General features: G+C 44.2%; 1 long non-coding RNA gene across 1 annotated transcript in view; it reads left to right on the forward strand.

Moving 5' to 3' along the window:
* Positions 1-19,457, forward strand: part of LOC135050635 (uncharacterized) — a 54,178-nt gene extending 34,721 nt beyond the window's left edge. The window contains exon 3 of the long non-coding RNA XR_010241709.1: positions 18,453-19,457. This is a non-coding gene — a long non-coding RNA (uncharacterized LOC135050635). The remainder of the gene's footprint in view (positions 1-18,452) is intronic.
* The last annotated feature ends 763 nt before the right edge of the window (positions 19,458-20,220 follow it).

Genomic DNA, 20,220 nt, shown 5'->3' on the forward strand with positions numbered 1-20,220 from the left:
CAGGACCCCACTAGCCCTTTGGGGAGACAGAGGGAGAGTATGCCAGCACACACCAGAGCGCTATATATATATATACAGGGATAACCTTATATAAGTGTTTTTCCCCTTATAGCTGCTGTATTGTTATACTGCGCCTAATTAGTGCCCCCCTCTCTTTTTTAACCCCTTTCTGTAGTGTAGTAACTGCAGGGGAGAGCCAGGGAGCTTCCCTCCAACGGAGCTGTGAGAGAAAATGGCGCCAGTGTGCTGAGGAGATAGGCTCCGCCCCCTTCTCGGCGGCCTTTTCTCCCGTTTTTCTGTGGAATCTGGCAGGGGTTAAAATTCATCCATATAGCCCTGGGGGCTATATGTGATGTATTTTCGCCAGCCAAGGTGTTTTTATTGCTGCTCAGGGCGCCCCCCCCTAGCGCCCTGCACCCTCAGTGACCGAAGTGTGAAGTGTGCTGAGGAGCAATGGCGCACAGCTGCAGTGCTGTGCGCTACCTTGGTGAAGACAGGATGTCTTCTGCCGCCGATTTTCTGGACCTCTTCTTGCTTCTGGCTCTGTAAGGGGGCCGGCGGCGCGGCTCTGGGACCGAGCTCCGAGGCTGGGCCTGTGTTCGGTCCCTCTGGAGCTAATGGTGTCCAGTAGCCTAAGAAGCCCAATCCACTCTGCACGCAGGTGAGTTCGCTTCTTCTCCCCTTAGTCCCTCGATGCAGTGAGCCTGTTGCCAGCAGGTCTCACTGAAAATAAAAAACCTAAAACTAAACTTTCACTAAGAAGCTCAGGAGAGCCCCTAGTGTGCACCCTTCTCGGCCGGGCACAAAAATCTAACTGAGGCTTGGAGGAGGGTCATAGGGGGAGGAGCCAGTGCACACCAGGTAGTCCTAAAGCTTTACTTTTGTGCCCAGTCTCCTGCGGAGCCGCTATTCCCCATGGTCCTTACGGAGTTCCCAGCATCCACTAGGACGTCAGAGAAATCCTATTTTCTCATACGTCCTAGAGGATGCTGGGGTCACATCAAGAACCATGGGTTTATACCAAAGCTCTAGAACGGGCGGGAGAGTGCAGATGACTCGGCAGCACCGATTGACCAAACATGAGGTCCTCATCAGCCAGGGTATCAAACTTGTAGAACTTCACAAAGGTGTTTGAACCCGACCAAGTAGCCGCTCGGCAAAGTTGTAATGCCGAGACCCCCTGGGCAGCCGCCCAGGACGAGCCCACCTTTCTGGTAGAATGGGCCTTCACCGATTTCGGTAATGGCAATCCAGCCGTAGAATGAGCATGCTGAATCGTATGACAGATCCAGCGCGCAATAGTCTGCTTGGAAGCAGGACCCCCAATCTTGTTGTGAGCATACAGGACAAACAGAGCCTCCGTTTCCTAAACTGAGCCGTTCTGGCGACATTAATTTTCAAAGCTCTGACTACATCAAGAAACTTCGATTCCAGCAAGGCGTCAGTAGCCACTGGCACCACAATATATTGGTTCAAGTGGAACGACGAAATCACTTTCGGCAGAAATTGCTGACGAGTCCTCAACTCTGCTCTATCTTCATGGAAGATCAAATAAGGGCTCTTGTGAGACAAGGCCGCTAATTCAGACACCCGCCATGCAGATGCCAAGGCCAACAGCATGACCACTTTCCAATTGAGGAATTACAACTCTACCTTCTGTAGAGGTCAAACCAATGAGATTGAAGGAATTGCAACACCACGTTAAGATCCCACGGTGCCACTGGGGGCACAAAGGGAGGTTGGATGTGCAACACGCCTTTCACAAAAGTCTGAACTTCTGGAAGGAAGGCCAATTGTTTTTGGAAGAAAACCGATATGGCTGAAATTTGTACTTTAATTGAGCCCAACTTTAGGCCTGCATCCACATCAGCTTGTAGAAAATGGAGAAAACGTCCTAACTGAAATTCTTCCGTAGGAGCCTTCCTGGATTCACAACAAGACATGTATTTACTCCAAATACGGTGATGTTTAGACGTTACTCCTTTCCTGGCCTGAATAAGAGTGGGGATGACTTCCTTGGGAATACTCTTTCGGGCTAGGATCCGGCATTCAAACGCCAAGCCGTCAAACAAAGTCGCGGTAAGTCTTGGAACACGCACGGCCCCTGCTGTGACAGATCCTCCCTCAGAGGAAGAGGCCAGGGATCTCCTATAAGTAATTCCTGAAGATCTGGATACCAAGCCCTCCTTGGCCAGTCTGGAACAATGAGGATCGCTTGAACCTTTGTACTTCTTATGATTTTTATTACTTTTGGAACGGGTGGAAGCGGAGGAAACACATACACCGACTGAAACCCACGGTGTCACTAGGGCGTCCACTGCTACTGCTTGAGGGTCTCTCGACCTGAAACAATATGTCTGAAGTTTCTTGTTGAGGCGAGACGCCATCATGTCTATTTGAGGAATTCCCCAAAGGCTTGTCACTTCTGCAAAGACCTCTTGATGAAGACCCCCCTCTCCTGGATGGAATCGTGCCTGCTGAGGAAGTCTGCTTCCCAGTTGTCCACTCCTGGAATGAAGATCGCTGACAGAGCGCTTGTATGCCTTTCCGCCCAGCGGAGAACCTTTGTGGCCTCTGCCATTCCCGCTCTGCTCTTTGTTCCGCCCTGGCGGTTTATGTACGCTACTGCTGTTATGTTGTCCGACTGAATCAAGACGGGACGATTGCGAAGAAGATGTTCCGCTTGCAGAAGTCCGTTGTAAATGGCCCTTAACTCCAGAACGTTTATGTGTAGACAAATTTCCTGGCTTGACCATCTTCCCTGGAAGCTTTCCCCCTTTGTGACTGCCCCTTCAGCCTCAGAGACTCGCATCCGTGGTCACTAAGATCCAGTCCTGGATCTCGAACCTGCGTCCCTCTAGGAGGTGAGAGCTGTGCAGCCACCACAGGAGTGAGATTCTGGTCTTGGAAGACAGGATTATCCTTCGGTGCATGTGCAGATGGGACCCGGACCACTTGTCCAACAGGTCCCACTGAAACACTCTGGCATGGAATCTGCCAAACTGAATGGCCTCGTAGGCCGCCACCATATTCCCCAGCAAGTGCATTGATGGATCGATACTTTTGCTGGTTTCAGAATTTGTTTGACCAGGTTCTGAATTTCCAGAGCCTTAGCCACTGGAAGAAAAACTCTCTGTAATTCTGTGTCCAGAATCATTCCCAAAAACGACAGCCGTCTCGTTGGAACCAACTGTGATTTTGGCAAGTTTAGGAGCCAACCATGTTGCTGCAGAATTGTCAGGGAGAGCGTAATGTTCTGCAGTAATTGGTCCCTGGATCTCGCCTTTATCAGGAGATCGTACAAGTACGGGATAATTGTGACTCCTTGCTTGCGCAGGAGAACCATAATTTCGGCCATTACTTTGGTGAAAATCCTCGGAGCCGTGAACAGACCAAACGTCAAACGTCTGAAATTGGTAATGACAATCCTGAACTGCAAACCTCAGGTAAGCCTGATGTGGAGGATAAATGGGAACATGTAAGTAGGCATCCTTTATGTCTACCGACACCATAAAATCCCCCTCCTCCAGACTGGAGATCACTGCCCGGAGAGATTCCATCTTGAATTTTAATTTTCTTAGGTGGAAATTTAGGGATTTGAGGTTCAGGATTGGTCTGACTGAGCCGTCTGGCTTCGGGACCACGAACAGGCTCGAATATAACCCTTCTCCCTGTTGCGACGGGGGAACCCTGACAATGACTTGATTGTGACACAATTTTTGTATTGCGGCGCATACCACCTCCCTGTCTGGAGGAGAAGCTGGTAAGGCCGATTTGAAAAATCGGTGAGGGGGAACGTCTTGAAACTCCAGTTTGTACCCCTGGGACACTATTTCTAAAACCCATGGGTCCAGGGCCCAACGAGCCCAGAACTGACTGAAGAGCTTGAGACGTGCTCCCACCGGTGCGGACTCCCGCAGAGGAGCCCCAGCGTCATGCGGTGGATTTGGCAGAAGCCGGGGAGGACTTCTGCTCCCGGGAACCGGCCACGGCCGGTGATCGTTTACCTTTTCCCTTTCCTCTGGTAGCAAGGAAGGAAGACCCTCGGCCTTTTTTGTATTTATTGGGCTGAAAGGACTGCATCTGATAGTGGTTTGCTTTCTTTGTGGTGCAGGCACATAAGGTAAAAATGATGACTTACCCGCGGTAGCCATAGATACCAAATCAGCGAGGCCATCACCAAACAATACACCACCTTTATACGGTAGAGACTCCATAGTTTTCTTAGAATCAGCATTCCATTGATGATTCCACAATGCTCTCCTAGCTGAGACTGCCATGGCATTGGCCCTTGATCCCAAGAGGACAATATCCCTCGCAGCTTCCTTTAGGTAGACTGCAGCGTCCCTGATATAACCTAGTGTCAAAAGAATGCTATCCCTATCCAGGGTATCTATTTCAGATGACAAGTTATCTGCACATTTTTCGATAGCGCTACTCACCCACGCAGATGCAATGGCTGGTCTGAGTAGCGTACCTGGGGTGACATAAATGGATTTCAATGTATTTTCCTGCCTACGATCCGCAGGATCCTTTAGGGCTGCCGTGTCAGGGGACGGAAGAGCCACCTTTTTGGACAGCTGTGATAGAGCTTTGTCCACAATGGGGGGTGACTCCGATTTTTCCCTATCCCCAGAGGGAAACGGATACACCACTTGAATCCTTTTGAGAATCTGAAACTTTTTCAGGATTTTCCCAAACCTTTTCACAAAGCGTGTTCAGTTCATGAGAGGGAGGAAACGTTACCTCAGGTTTCATTCCTTTATACATACAGACCCTAGTATCAGGAACAGTAGGGTCCTCAGTGATATATAATACATCTTTTATTGCCACAATCATGTACAGAGGCTCAGATTTATCCAATCTCTTATTTATCAGAGCCACATTAGCATTCAAAGCACCCAAAACATTCACCCAAACAGGTGTCGGCGGTGCCGACAGGGTCACTCCCACAGCCGTTTGTGTCCCTAACATAGTCTCCTCCTGGGAAGAGCACTCCGCCTCAGACATGCCGACACATGTGCACCCAACACACACAGACACACTGGGCCTATAGGGGACAGACCCACAGTAAAGCCTGTCAGAGGGACACAGAGGGAGTTATTGCCAGCTCACACCCCAGCGCTCAATTCTGGTCTGAAACACCACTGAAAATGCCCCAGACCTGCAGCGCTTTTATAATTAACATATAATGCACCAAAATAACTGTGCCCCCCCCCCTCCCGTTTTTCAACCTGATACTTATGCAGCAGTGTGAGGAAGGACCAGCGTCTCTGCAGCCTTGTGTAGAGAAAATGGTGCCAGGCTGTGTGCTGTGAGGGCTAAGCTCCGTCCCCGTAATGGCGTGCTTCAGACCCGCTCTTTTCAAATAAATTTTTTATACTGGCGGGGGTCCGGACAGTGCCCTGGCACTATGTCCGCTCTTGCCAGTTACTTATAGAGGTCATATATGCTGCACAGGGCGCCCCCCCCCCCGCGCCCTGTAGTGCCGCTGTGTGGGAGCATGGCGCGCAGCGTGCGAGCGCTGCGGTACCTCAGAAGTCGTCACTGAAGTCTTCTTTTCTTCTTCTACCCACCTGTCTTCTGGCTCTGCAAGGGGGGTGACGGCGAGCTGATAGCGGGCCCTGGGAACGAGTATCTAGGCGTACCTAGCGATCAGACCCTCAGGAGCGAATGGTGTCCTGTAGCCAAAGAAGCAGAGCCTTTAAACTCACAGAAGTAGGTCTGACTTCTCTCCCCTAAGTCCCATGAAGCAGGGAGACTGTTGCCAGCAGTACTCCCTGAAAATAAAAAACCTAACATAAGTCTTTTTCAGAGAAACTCAGTAGAGCTCCTCAGAGTGCATCCAGTCTCACTAGGCACAGATTCTAAACTGGGGTCTGGAGGAGGGGCATAGAGGGAGGAGCCAGTTCACACCCTTTGAAAGTCTTAAAGTGCCCATGTCTCCTGCGGATCCCGTCTATACCCCCCCCCCCATGGTTCTTGATGTGACCCCAGCATCCTCTAGGACAGGGGTGGGGAACCTTTTTTCTACAAAGGGCCATTTGGAGATTTAGAAAATCCTTTGGGGGCCATACAAAAATTATCAACTTAAAAATTAGCCTGCTCCCAGTAGTTATGCCCCCAGTTAGTAGTTATGCCCCAATACATATGCCCCCAGTCACTTGATATGCCCCATTAGATATGCCCCCAGTCAGTTGTTATGCCCCATCAGATATGCCCCGTCAGTTGTTATGCCCCATTAGATATGCCCCCAAGTAGCGCCGCTTACACACACACACACATTAAAAGGAAAAAAAACCCACAATACTCACCAGCCCTGCTCCTGCTTCCGGACCGCTGCCCTCTGCCTGGCTGCCCGCCAATCGGAACTATGGGAGAGACGTCATGACGTCTCCCCAAATACGCTGCACAGCCGCACACAGCCGGAGCTCAGGAGTGAGCTCCTGCCTCCGGCTGCTGCTGAGGGGAAGGAGCTGGGTGCCTGCTGGTAACTAAATCTCAGCGGGCACCCGGCATCTCCCTCAGTTAGGTGAGCCTGGCCGGGCCAGATCAAGTGGCTTTGCGGGCCTTATACGGCCCGCGGGCCTGAGGTTCCCCATCCCTGCTCTAGGACATATGAGAAATATATTTATGAATTTATTTATTTGGGGCTGAGGCTGAATTGAACACAATTGCATCCTGCTCATTTTTGCTTACAGGTGACACAGTCATATGCATTTTGGGCACATCTTCCCTTGTGACCAAGTATGCGTAATCTGACTGCAATGGGGCATTCCCACATAGGTAGAAATCAGAGAGGTTATATCAATGGAACCTGGGCCTCTCCATTGAGAGCTAATCTGCAACCAACAAGAGATGGTGAGGAATCCAGTAACCGGTCTAGAATTGGTAGGTTTTATATGGCGTAGACTTACAGAGATGGAAGGAAAATATGTATATTGAATATGTTGTGTCATTAAACAACCTGTTTCTATATTGTGTGATACCCATCTGCTATGGTGAGATTAGGAATAGGCAGAAAAATTTGCCATGCTATTATGGTGTTTTTCCCGGCTGATGGAATTGCTGGCTGTGCAGAGTTGTGTGCACAAGTAAATACTCTTGGTTTCAGACAGATCTTTGACAGCAAGGACAGGGTTGGTGCAAGTGTGCATGTATAATGATGGCAGCCGTGGCACTAAATGCATTGATAGGAGCAGGTTATACGCAATGCGGGTACAATTATGGCCAACTTGCATATAAAACTGCGGGGACTGATTCTATATTCATCACTGTTTATCTGTAAGGCACCAAGAAACTGCAATTCTACAGTCAGAATTACAATCACATAAAATACAAACTCACACATAAAAGAGAGCACAAGCAGACAATGTTGATGAAGGAGGTGCAGAGGTGACACAGTGAGTAGAGGTGGCCCTCCCATGACTGTAACCTTACTTGTTGTACTGATTACTGCACATGACAGCAGCCTATCAAATCACTAGGAACCAGTGACCCCCACCTCCACTGGACCATGATAAGTTGCACTCTCAGGACAAAATGGGTTAATCCACATGTAGATACATAAACTTAATATAGATGGTTTCACTCAATTTCTTACTCATCCTCATTTAGGTATTGTTCTTATACTACAGGTTGAGTATCCCTTATACTACAGGTTGTATCAGGTTGAGTATCCTTTATACTCCCTTATACTACTGGTTGAGTAAAACGCTTGGGACCAGAAGTATTTTGGATATCGGATTTTTCTGTATTTTGGAATAATAACTGCATACCATAATGAGATATCATAGTGATGGGACCCAAGTCTAAGCACAGAATGCATTTATGTTTCATATACACCTTATACACAGCCTGAAGGTCATTTTAGCCAATATTTATAATAACGTTGTGCATTAAACAAAAGTTTGTGTACATACACACAATTCATTTAGGTTTCATATAAACCTTATACATGCAGCCTGAAGGTCATTTAATACAATAGTTTTAATAACCTTGTGTATTAAACAAAGTTTGTGTACATTGAGTCATCAAAAAACAAAGGTTTCACTATCTCAGTCTCAATTAAAAAATTCCATATTTTGGAATATTTGGACATGAGATACTCAACCTGTATTTTCATTCCAGACTTATCAGGGGTTTTAATGTTTTTATCAGAACAGTTTGAGGGATGTTCTGGTTGAGTGTACTATGTACAGTATTTGTAAGCATAGTGGTCTCAGTGGTCTGTGAATGTTTCTTAGTTACCAGTTTTTTTACATAAATTCCAAGCACACTTTGCTGCTGTAATGTGCACCCAAGAACACCACTATCAGTACTACATGAACTAATGCACACTACATTATTATGTAACATGGATGGACCAGAAAATGTTAATTATATTAAAAGGAGAATTAGGTCCATAAACGCAAAACTCAGTTTTGGGTGGAATCTAGTCATATAAAATGCCTTTTACCTGTGCTCCACTGGTCCTGCAACGCCTCTAATGGTCGGAATAGAAAATAGTCACCAAACACCCCATGTAATGCAATTTGTTTCTATTTCACAGGTCAGATACAGACACCTTCTCTAACTTAGTATATTTTATGGCTATTAATGCATTTACAATTATACAGTTTCCTATAGACAAGAAACAGCATAACAGAATGCTTTTTAACTGAGAGATGAAATGCACCCAAGACCATGTAAAATATCCTTGTAGAGGGCCAATGGTGCATTTTTTCAGTCATTACTAATTTACAGTGCATCCGGAAAGTATTCACAGCGCTTCACTTTTACCACATTTTGTTATGTTACAGCCTGTTACATCTTTGGCAGCAATTACAGCCTCAAGTCTTTTTAAATATGATGCCACAAGCTTGGCACACCTATCTTTGGGCAGTTTCACCCATTTCTCTTTACAGCACCTCTCAAGCTCCTTCAGGTTGGATGGGAAGCGTCGGTGCACAGCCATTTTCAGATCTCTCCAGAGATGTTCAATCGGATTCAAGTCTGGGCTCTGGCTGGGCCACTCAAGGACATTCAGAGTTGTCCTGAAGCCACTCCTTTGATATCTTGGCTGTGTGCTTAGGGTCGTTGTTCTGCTGAAAGATAAACCGTCGCCCCAGTTTGAGGTCAAGAGCACTCTGGAGCAGGTTTTCATCCAGGATGTCTCTGTACATTGCTGCATTCATATTTCCCTCTGTCCCGACTAGTCTCCCAGTTCCTGCCACTGAAAAACATCCCTACATGGTGCTGCCACCACCATGCTTCACTGTATGGATGGTACTGGCATGGTGATGAGAGGTGCCTGGTTTCCTCCGAACACGACGCCTGGTATTCACGCCAAAGAGTTCAATCTTTGTCTCATCAGTCCAGAGAATTTGGGCTTCCGTCTGGCCACTCTACCAAACAGGCCTGATTGGTGGATTGCTGCAGAGATGGTTGTCCTTCTGGAAGGTTCTCCTCTCTCCACAGAGAAATGCTGTAGCTCTGACAGAGTGACCATCGGGTTCTTGGTCACCTCCCTGACTAGACACCTATTCCCCCAAATCGCTCAGTGTAGATGGCCGGCCAGCTCTAGGAAGAGTCCTGGTGGTTCAGAACTTCTTCCATTTACAGATGATGGAGGCCACTGTGCTCATTGGGACCTTCAAAGCAGCAGATATTTTTCTGCACCCTTCCCTAGATTTGTGCCTCAGTACAATCCTGTCTTGGAGGTCTACAGACAATTCCTTTGACTTCATGCTTGGTTTGTGCTCAGACATGCACTGTGAAGTGTGGGACCTTATATAGACAGGTGTGTGCCTTTTCAAATCATGTGCCTTTTGAATTTACCACAGGTGGACTCCAATTAAGCTGTAGGAACATCTCAAGGATGATCAGTGGAAACAGGATGCACCTGAGCTCAATTTTGAGCTTCATGGCAAAGGCTGTGAATACTTATGTACACGTGATTTCTTAGTTTTTTATTTTTAATAAATTTGCAAAAATCTCAAAAACACTTTTTTCACGTTGTCATTATGGGATATTGTGTGTAGAATTTGGATGGGAAAAATGAATTTATTCCATTTTGGAATAAGGCTGTAATATAACATAAGGGCGTGGAAAAAGTCAAGCACTGTGAATACTTTCTGGATGCACTGTTCATGGAACACAAACCTAGAATATGCAGATATTTATGTGCTTATTTAATGCAGTGACTGAGGTATACATCCAATAAATAAAGAAACACTGGTGACTTCTTTGTACTAATTGTATTGTTCCATTTCAGTGAGTAGGAAGGAGTTTTGTAACCATGACCTTCACATGCAACATGCATCGTCAGCGTCATAACGCATACACACTTGATGATATCGTGAATGATGTGTCGGAATCAGGCACATCGTCCACAATATCCTCTAGTGTGTACCTGGCTTTAGAACCAGAGTCTGAACTGGATTTGGACCACTCTAGAATCTCAAATGAAGTAACTTTTCAGACACTGCAGCTCAGGATCATTATGTAGTATTACTCATCCCCCCCCCCCTCCTTCAAATATGTGTCTTCACTCATGTTTACTTATGTCACCTTGGTTATTATTTTATTACCATGTACATGTAGTTCAGAGACTGGGTTCGGAGACAGTCTCATTCCACGGTCCAGTTACTCCACAAACTGCTTGATGTGACAAGACGTTACACTCGAGCAAGGAAGACACTAGGCTTTTTTTTTTAAGCTTTACCACAATTTTTATAGTGCTGTCACCATTGTTTTACTACTGCTGTTTCCTGGCTTTCTATTTTATTTTTCATCTCCACCACCTGAATGGTATATACATCTACTAATTGCACACCTTGCCAGAGGTAACCTACGCAGTGCGCCCCACATGGCTGCACAGGATGGCTCTTTACTGGGCAGGAAGCACAACAACTGAATTTATCCTTTCAGTGCATATCATATTACACACATTTCAGACATACAGTAGACACTTGTATTGCGCCCAAGATGGCTGACTCACCGGGTACGCCTGTGGGTAGGTTGAAAAATACCTGGAACTGATGGTTGTGTCAGGGTTGTTTCTAGCTTTAGTATACTACAACTTCCCCATTTTGTGTCATCTCTACTAGGCATTGCTTATTCCACCCAGGATAACCTACGTAGTGCACCCAAAATGGCTGCCTCGTCTGGTACCTTTCATAAGTGGGTTATGTAACCTGTGGAATTTATTACCCAAAATGACTGCACAAACCCTGTATTAAGTTCATAGTTTTTCGGTTTGTTTTCTTCTTGCTGTAATACTAAACCTCTGTGCTATGTTTTTGATGCAGAGTAAGCCTCAGATGGGCAACTGAAGCTGGGGCTATGAGGCCAGGAAGTCTGCGTGGTGACATGCAACTCTTGGCTCTCTCCTCCTAGACAATGGGAGTGACAGGTCCCCATTCTAGGAACACAGCCATCCCTCCACCCCAACGCTACTGCCCATCAGGCAACGGCACAGGAAAACTGCATATACCAGCGCAAGGCCTTGCGCAGCCGCAGGGACTGCGTCACACTCTAAATCAGGACCACAATCACTTTACACTGAAAAAAAACACACATATGAAGAATTTCACATGCAACTTCTTTTAGATGAAAAATCACCAAAATAATTTCACGCTTACTGGTACTTAAAAATGTTAATTATTTTAAAATGGTAGCTTGTGGTAACCAGAGCCCTTAATGTGCTCTATTGTAATTTTTTTCCATTTCGGGGGGGTATCCTATTAGCCACGTTATATTTTTGACTGCAAACAAAATTGGGAATATCGTGAATTTAGCCTGATGGTCACTATAGGCTGTCCAATTATTGCCAGCTTTTTTCAACCGAAAAATGTACCGTTTTTGGACAAGAACACATGGGAGACAGCATAAGTTCCCGAACACGTGTTATCGTGGCTCTAAGGTCTGCTTTTCGGGGATTATGCTTCGCGTGCCTGAGGCACATGATTGATAATACCTGATGAGTGGCAGGTATCGGGATTAACTGGATAGCCCCCGGCGAATCCATTAGCTGCGGAAAATCACTGCGCTATTTGGTTACCACCCTTCGTTATAAATCATTGTGGGTAAATTTATTAAAGATTTGTTTGCTGAACATCATCGTGATTATAGGACATGCAACACACCATTGATATTGATAAATTCAACCAAAATCGATCTTTAATAATTTGACCCCCTAGACAGAGGTCCAGAGAAAGGGAATCCATTGTTACAGCTCATGCATGGTCTTAAATGGGTAAAATAACTCACTGGAAGAGAGAAAACTAGATTCCAATCATTAACTTAATTATAAACAATTGCAAGACATGTTGCCATGATAAAAAATGTGACTTATTATCATTCTCTAATTAGCAGTTTACACAGTTTAGTAAATATGTTTTACAGAATACAGATTCACACAGTTAAACAAATCCGTGCAACAAAATTCTTTATTAAACACATCTTAAGGGCTCAGTGGCAAATTTAACATTAAAACTCAGATCTTCGCAATAAGAATTTTATGTTTCCCTATCGCAGACACATGGTAAGAAAAAACAAAACAAAACAAAACACATATCCCTGCACTTTACAAAATAAATGAAAAAATAAAAATAAAATAGGGAATACAACCGAGCAAATTTCTCTTTCCCCGAAAAATACTGAACGGAACGCTTCTGCGTCATCTGGCATGTCTATGTGACTGCGCAGTGGAATTGAAATCCCTGATTTGGCCTTCACTTAAAGATATATATACATTATATATATATATATATATATATATATATATATATATATATATATATATATATATATATTATATATATATATATATATATATACATATACATACATACATACATACACACATACACACACACATTTTAGTATTTTGATCTGGTATAATCATCCACAAAGTTCAAAGTCGTTGGGATCATCACAATCCATACGAATATCTTCAGAAATTGCTTTCATTGAATAATTTGACGGGCAAGATATAAGTGGATTGCGGATTTTTCTGTGCAAATTGCACACCTAAATTCAATGTTAGGAAATAAGCCCTTAAGTGTAATTTATACCTCCATCAGTATTATGCGTATTATTGAGTGGAAGTAGTTAGTTATCATTTACGCCACAGAATATGCTGCGCTATATAAGAAACTGTTAATAAATACATTTATTTACATGGCACCAGCATGTTTTATGGCACTTTTCAATTGGGAACAAAAAAATTAATTAATAAGGACTGGATAATAACGGGCAGAGAGGTTAGAGGGTCCTGCTCGCAAGTTTATAATCTACAGGAAGTACTAAAGGTTAACCACAGAGAACACATGAAACAGGATACAAGAAATATGCATTATTACAAAGAACACATCACAGCATGCCTACATGTCAACACCAAGGTGGGAACAGCACACATGAAATCAATGTGGTATTGCTGCAGTTTAAAATTTGAATTTCACATGTCCAAAAGCAATGAACTTGGATGAAACCCAGGCAATGTGCGGCGAATTCAACGGAGTATGATGGACCAAAGTATCGTACTAGTCGGGTGAAAGCACTTGTGAGCAGTATTCTCATTTATTGTCCCCTCACACTCCACGGAGGTGCGAGGCAAAATTAGCTTAGATTGTGTGCCGCAAGCAACGCAATATGCGCTGCCTGAAATTGCAATGATATCCAGTGGCATGTCGCATGGAATTAGATTACCCCGTAGAGTCAAGGTGAATTTAGAGGTTCTCTTTTATCTATGGTTATTAAAAATTCAAATGACATTAAATTTCAACATACCTGTTCGTATGCTCGGTAATTATAACTGGCTCAATGGCAAACACAGACAGGTTTCTAGGAGGAAAATGCACTATCCTGCTTCATTATACCACCCCCTTTATAACACCAGACTCTCATAACACCAGGTATAGTGTCTGCACTTAAGTACAATAAAATGTTTTAATTCCTTCCTACATTACCCTCTATAAATCCGGCTCAGCAGCACATAAGACCTGTGGAAAGCACACAGTTAATCTGTGTTGTTCTGGAATTTGCATACTCATTAGCAGAGACAGCTTGGCTGTTAATTGTAAACATGTAACGAGCTGCGGTACAGATTGCAGGCCAACCCGCAACTGCCAGCTCTGCGCCTTCATCTGTGATTGCATTTTATACCAGCGCCAGATTAACCCCTCGCTACCACGGGCCTGTAGGATCTGCTTCGCAGGACAGACCTTTCCGTTAAACCCATCACTGCGAGAGACTGGCGTAGCTTTAATTGTTTCACCTGCTAAAGAGACATCTGTCGAGCGCTGCGCCATTAATTATACTGATTTTATTCTTCTATGCCGTTGACAAGATCCAGGGGCCAAATGAATGAGATTTGGAAGTCCCGCTAATAAAAAGCCTTTTTAATGGAAACATACTGGCTTGAAAGATTACAGACCTATTGAAATCGATGACTTTTGTGCAGCAACATGACATGGCTACATGTTATATTATTGCATAAGAGACTGTAGCATTAATATAACATTCAGTATAGTTCTACGGCCTTTATATTACCCGGCAGTATGAACATACACCTACATGATTGTGTCACTAAAGTGTAATACATCCTCTTTTTTTAAATATGTACGAATATAAAATGATTGCAGAATTATTAATATGCTGGGTATTATTGCAATGAGAGGTTTCTAGGCAGAGCATCTCCGCTGGTACCTAAGCAGTTAACGGCTATATACTGTGCTAGATTTTTGCTAAATATCAGAGAACAGAGCATTACAGTCTCCTCTGGCAAAGAGGAGGAATAGCTGCCTGTGACCTGAATTTCACCCCATACCTATGAAATTCAGTGCACACTCCTTCTGTAGAGACATTGCTTCCAAACGAGTCAGAGAGGAGGTGAGATGCATGCTAAGCAAGGCTCCTGAAACCAGCTGCCAGCCGCTCCGCTCTCTGCGTTACTGGCACATCCCAGAATTCTCTCTTATTTTCAGATCAAGTGCTTAGAATGCAGCCCGAATTACATTTATTTGGGGGCTTTGTTTACACAGAGTGGCTGCATATTAAACTCGCATATCTCATCTCTCCAAACATGCATCGCTCTGCCAAGCTGTGCATTTACAAACAGACATTTAATAGCATTAGCTAGCGAGGTGGAAGCTTGCTGCTCCGTCAACATTATTCAGGCAGGTTTGTCCCGTCTGCAGACCTTCCATCGTGCCAAGTTGTAGCTGTGACACATTTGCAGTGTTAGAACCCTAGGCATGGAATTGTTCAATGTTACTAGAATATTTCTTTATTATTAATCCCACGACCCAGCAACGACATGTAAGTGCTGAGTCAGCTGTGCCACCTGCAAAAGGTGCCGCTCACCTGTTTTTGAACTGGTCATTCATAGAATGTATATGATTTCCCTACCGCTTTAAGATTAGAACAACAAATAGAAATGGATAACTGCCGAAACAGCACTGTACTCGTGGGTAAGCGTTGTTGCGACCAGGCAGAGAGTTGTTGGAGCGACTCTAAGGTACGTATAAGACGCTGTTTAGAAAGATCACTCCAAAAAAAAATAGTAAGGACTATAAAAATAAAATAAGAAAGCTTAGGGCTGCTAAACCAGCAGCCTTCTGACTATGGTCCGGGCTCATGCCGCACCAAACAAAATACTGATTTGCCCGAGCATGGAGGCGGGGATATATGGACGGGCCTGTTGCATGCTGGGAGGTCGGAAAAGCTTTGACCGATTGGTGCAAATCCGCTGTCGCTTCAACATATCCCATTGTTATCCTGTGGACCCTGCCGGAGAAATCAGATATTTGCTGGATAATCCTATCCAATATCTTTGAAAAAATGTGTCATAATGCTATAAATGTAAAAGCATAACATAACACAATTATGTATATGTACAAAGCAACAGACTGTGCATGTGCTCCACCATGCATATGAACTTTGACGGAGGATAGGAGAGCGGAGGGTTTGCTCCATGTGTAGCCGGATTGCTCTGTCCATGAAACAGACGATTCTAGATGGCAACTTTAGGAGATGGTCAGGGGAGTTCCTGTGTGGGCACACTGAACAGATGCATCTCATGGGATTGTCGCTGATAGACTAGTTCGCCATTAATACATTTAGATCATCACTACCCAACCTTATATCCTATTATTGGCTGTAAAAACATTAATGCATTTCAAGTCAAAAAATCAATTGCCAATACACCGTCCAAAAATAAGTGGGAACCTCAGTATGCGCCACACAACTCAGTGAGGTTTACCAGCACAGCAGCTGCCATGATGCTTGTTATACAATTAGAACGTGTGTGTTCCTCTAGACATGGGTTCAACGGGATGCGGTCAATTTACCTACTATCAAATTCCCGACGGTCAAAATCCCGACAACCATTGACCAAGGGTCAATATCCCAACATGGTCAAAATACTGACAGGTCAAAGTCGACATGGGTTTTTCATGATTTTTTCATTGAACCTGGAGGGAGACTATAATAGAGTGCCCAAAGCATGGCGAGCGCAGCGAGCCGTGAGAGGGGGCGCAGTACACTTATACTGTGTCCATGTCGACCTATGTCAACCTACATACAAAAAAGAATGAAAACTTTGTGTCGACTTTTTGACCTGTCGACATTTTAAGGGGGATATTCAATTGTTTGAAAAGTCAGTTGGGTGTCTGTTTTTTCCTATTTAATAGACAGGAAAATACAGACACCCACCGACTTTTCAAACATTTGAATTCCCCCCTAAATGTCAGTTTTTTAAATGTCAGTATTTTAAATGGCGGGCAAGGGTTGTCGGGATTTTGACTGTAGATATTTCATACTAAGGGGGTTATTCAATTTGGCCCAAAGCTGGCAGTTGATAAGTATCGCCGCCGGGGGCTATTTAATTGGCCCTGATAAGCCGGCGCGTGCCGCGGCTTATCGGAGGGTTTGCTTCGCCATCCGAAAACGGGGCTATTTCACCCGAAAACACACAGGTTTCACTGAACCTGTGTGTTTACGGATGAAAAAGCAGGTTTTACCGGCCGAGCTAATTAAATAGCCCGACCGCAGCACCCGAAGAAACATCAGGGGGTTTTTACTCCCGATGTCTCTTCGGGCCAAATTGAATATCCCCCTTAACCCGGTTCAAGTCACACAAACTGGCACTCGGCTAACAGAGAGTTGTAAATATACCCCCCTAAACTTTCTGCTAGGCCTGCGCTTCATTTTCTCACTTGCAAGGTGTACATTTACTGTTGTGTGTAAGGCATGGGTATAACTGTTAGACCCTGCACAGGTGGTCAGGTACAAAGACACTTTCTAATTTTTTTTTTACTGTTTTTATAGCACAATAAGCGACTGCATATGTAATATAACACAACATATATACCTTAGAATATACAGAGGGCAAATAACTAATGCTATGAGTTTGAAGTATGCAAAGGCTAGTGCATTCTTATAGCTATTGCAGACTCTGTCCTGAACAGGTTTCATCACATGGAGAGTTTAGTACTATACACAGCATTGTATATAAATGTGACGTTATTTAGCATGTCCCTGCCATCCCTCTCCCATCCTGTCTTATTATCCATATTGGCTATGACCAATGACATGGCATAACTGCCATCACAAATACCAGCTACAAGTGGGAAGGACTGTGAGGGCAATCTTGTGTGCAAACGCTGCTGGACAAAGATCTACTGCTAGACAGATGGAGGCCATGCAACTATATAAATGATTTTGTATTAAACAGAGCCATGATGCAATATGCTAGGCAGAAAGTGATGGGAAACATTCCAGTGGTTGCTACAGGTTACAGCATTGGTTTTTGTAATTACCCGAGCACCAGTTTTCATATTTTACAACCTGTCTCACCAAGTCATCCTCCTTAATTATTAATATTATATAAGGGAGCTGCACTAGCCTCCAGCTGCTCTGTCACAGGTCCGTGAGAATGTGATCAAATGAAACCGAGAAAAATCGATAAATGATTGCATTGTCAGTAACCAGTTCCCAGATCAGCCATGTGGCTCCAAGCATTTTATAATACATAATAGATTTGTGCTGCAACTTTTGTTTTAGGATATCATCAGTTGTGTGTCCAGATCATTCTCATAGGCTTATGTAGTCACCCGATTCTAGCTTGGGGAAGAAAAAACAACTAAGTAAAAAGACTGTCACCTTACCTATGTATTTCGGATATACTGCAGACTAATCACATCCTACAAAAGAATAAAAAAAAAAAAAAAATTGCATTTAATTTTTAGGAAAAGAAAAGAAATAAAATGTAAGTGTCACACTATATTAAGGAAATACAGTGTAACCCCCATAATAAGGAACACAAAGTATTGCACAGCTGCAACGTTCTCCATTCTCTGGACACAGGCCACTTCCTTGTTAACACTGTACGGCTCTCTCGACACCGTTTCTCCTAATTCCAGTAAAATAGTAATATGAATATTATTTTTGTCATTTCTCTGTACCAGATTGAGAACATTACCATGGCAACAAGTACAATGATTGTTTTGAAGAGGGGGTTAAAGACGCTTGGCAGCTTGTACAGGGTTAAGTCAATTCCATGTGGACCCATGGCAGATTATGAAGCAGTGAATTAAGTTAGCAGGGACTGCTGATTGCCTTTGACCAGCACACTGCACCAAAGGCCATCCATCACTTGTACGGACAGCACTCAGGAGTGGCAGGAATAGCAGTGCAGCAGTACTTAGAGCGGACCTGCAGCAACATTACTGCTCACAAAATGCTATTAGTATCTCATGTGCATATACCGCAGACAAAACTTTTAGCCTTGTCTAGAACAAAGAAGCCCACCTGGTTCCTCCTAGGAGTGGTGTAAATGAGATTATTACTCAGATATTGCTTGTGTTGGGAGATGTGATAATCCAATTATTTATTTGGCTATGGCGGTGACATTACCTGTATAGGAATCTCACCAGTCACTGTAACCCGTTACCCCGTCCTGCACTAGACACCGTCAGAGGTGGAAGATGGAGAAGGACGCAGGATTGGGAGCGTCTCAGTCCTTAGGCTTTTTAGACCGTATGCAGCTGCTTTGGATGGGTATGCATGATGTGAGCCTGTCAATCAGTCCAGAAGTAACAAGTGAAATGTTGAAGTAACCATCATAGAACCTACTTACCTGAGGATCTTCCTAATATATGATGTACCATTGTATACTGCAATACAATACCACTGAACCACCTATATAAAGTGTCACAAGAGGAGAAGGGGACTATATAAAGAAACATCTCAAAACTCCTAACGTTTCACAGTCTAAAATGAAATGGTGATAGCGATTCACTGAATATTTATTCTCAAAAAGATTAAAAATGTGTCAAGTGTAATAAAAGGAAAATATCTTGTATCATAAATAAAATACAAATCACTTCTTCAGAATGACTTTCTATTTACACAGGCCAAATCCTCACAGGCTCAAACAATCTGTAACGAGCATGGGGGGTATTTCCATTAGAGGTCCCAGGAGCGTGTCTTTCCTGAAAGTACTAGTCACTTGGTGTGTGTCCTTCTGGTATGCATACAGTACAGGTCTCTTTCTAAGAAGCTGCATTATAAATAGCTCTACAGAATGAAGCCGGCATACCGACAGGTGGGCGAGCGTAAATGTGCCCCTTGTGGGCTCGCCAGGCTGCGGGCACAGCGGCGCGCTACGCTATCTATTCTCCCTCAAGGGGGGTCGTGGACCCCCAAGAGGGAGAAAAGGTGTCGGTATGCCAGGTGTCATGATCCTGGGGTCGGTATACTGTGCGCCGGGATCCCAACAGCCGGCAAACTGAAGACCACCCAGTGAGCCAGGAAATCCTCACATACAATTAGAGCCATGCTTTTAACCATCGTTTTGTTTGCAAAATATACATTAGCAGATACTGTATCTCTCTCCATCTCTTGCAGATTTTTATTTATTGCTAAAACACACAAAAACTTAAAGTACGCACAAGCAAAGGAGAAACCACTTCTAAATAGCAGTACATTCGCCATCACAAATGGTTCACTATGGCTGGTGACAGTCACCATCCTGCTCGGGACCACCTGTAAATAGAATGTCTTTCTCAGACACATACAGATGTGTCCTTTCACAGTGGCTTCAGTCACACAAACAGCCCCTCTCGGAGCATAATGTGCTTCCCTGAATGTATTTTTGCTCAAAATGTGCTAAATAAAACTACTGGAAGCAACAAAGCTATATTGCTAATGTGTTCAGACAACTGTGGTTTGCAA

The sequence above is a fragment of the Pseudophryne corroboree genome, chromosome 2 (assembly GCF_028390025.1).
Source record: "Pseudophryne corroboree isolate aPseCor3 chromosome 2, aPseCor3.hap2, whole genome shotgun sequence".
NCBI classification, from domain to species: domain Eukaryota; kingdom Metazoa; phylum Chordata; class Amphibia; order Anura; family Myobatrachidae; genus Pseudophryne; species Pseudophryne corroboree.